Below are 1590 nucleotides of genomic sequence, written 5' to 3'. Positions count from 1 at the left end.
GTTTGCGCGCCGGGCGAAATGCTTAGCGGTATTTCGTCTGTCTTTACGTTCTGTGTTCAAATTCCGCCGAGGTCGACTTTGCCTTTCATCCTTTCAGACATCTATGTATCGTTTTTATAGTTTAAGACATTAGAGTATGATTTGAGAGAAATTTGATTGCTATATGAAGTATGTTTCGCATCTGCGTAGAAGTCTTCTCTCTTTGGCTGAAAGTAAACATTACTGTTCTATTCTACTGTCAGATCAGTCGTAGCCAAAAAACTAATATATATATATGTATATATATATATATATGTATATATATATTGTGATAAAAGGTTTTCCATATATGTCAACCCCGTCGTTTGTGTATAAGGAACTATATAAGAGGGTGTGATTTGTGGAGATTTAGCGGCTAATTTCGCCTGGTTGAGCATCCATTTGTCAACCGCTTGTTCAACAAAATTGTCTGAAAATAAATATTTCTGTCTCTCTTTTATCCCCTCTCTTCTTCTCCCTCACTCCACATCCTATTTTCCAATCTCTATTCTATACTCTCGGGTTGGATGTTTGAACTAACTCACTGGTCAGTTTATTCCTTGGTGATTTCCTTTAGACACAGAGGTTCCGAACTTTGGATGGATAACTAAATATGTATTCCTTTATAAATAGCCAATCGTTACTTACCTTTTGAATTCTACTCATGTTTGCCAGCCAATTATCTAATTGTGCCCTTAGCAATCTAAATTGTGGTGTGTGTATTTACCAAATCCTAAATCGTTAATGGTAATAATGTCTGGTGTCACGAAGACTGTTTGCCATTACTGCATTACGTCAATTCTAAATATGGAGCTTCCGTCGGTCAAGATTGACCATACATCAGTACAAGTAAAGTCAAGCCTTGTAAAGATGTTCTGAAGAAGACTGACAGTTGTCCATGCATGCTAGTCTCGTCTCTCTATTCTACCGATGATTATGCAAGAGATACAAGTTGGCCGCAATGACGTTGCAGGTGTTGGCGACAAAAAAAAAATGAAGGATATTCTGTATATGAACATAAATAATCAGTATGGTAGCGACTGTATGGCAGTCTTCCTACAATCACCTCGGTACTCAGGACACACAAGGATGAAATATCTACTTCTCTGGAGACGCACGCATTGATATACAGGTACTAGCATACCAAAAAAACAGTGTAAGTCGACCAATTTGTGGAAGATACTGGATGTAGATAAATAAGACGAAGATATGAAGACTTCTGTTGAAGATCAGGACATTTTGCGAGGAAGACTTACATTGCTCCGGGCAAGTCATTCAGTTGGCTAGATTTACATAAGTAATCATGTAAAACAATTGTGTAAAATTGCATAAAAAGCTAAAAAAAAAAAAATATGCCCACGGGCATATGGCGTAGTGGTTAAGAGCGCGGGCTACTAACCCCAAGATTCCGAGTTCGATTCCAGGCAGTGACCTGGATAATTATAATAATAACATCGAAAAGTACCTTAGAAATAAGAACCCAGGTGTCGAAATTTCCCCCAAGACATCTGATGAAGGCTGGAGGGTATATCAGCCGAAACGTTGTGTTAACAACAAACAAGATGAGGACAA

General features: G+C 38.1%; 1 protein-coding gene across 5 annotated transcripts in view; it reads left to right on the top strand.

Moving 5' to 3' along the window:
- The window catches only part of LOC106867210 (POU domain, class 4, transcription factor 3), a 284336-nt gene that overhangs the window by 191045 nt on the left and 91701 nt on the right, over positions 1-1590 (top strand). The window lies entirely within an intron of this gene.

The sequence above is a fragment of the Octopus bimaculoides genome, chromosome 13 (assembly GCF_001194135.2).
Source record: "Octopus bimaculoides isolate UCB-OBI-ISO-001 chromosome 13, ASM119413v2, whole genome shotgun sequence".
Lineage (NCBI taxonomy): Eukaryota > Metazoa > Mollusca > Cephalopoda > Octopoda > Octopodidae > Octopus > Octopus bimaculoides.
Note: the sequence above shows the minus strand (reverse complement) of the source record. Positions and strands in the feature narration are given on the sequence as shown.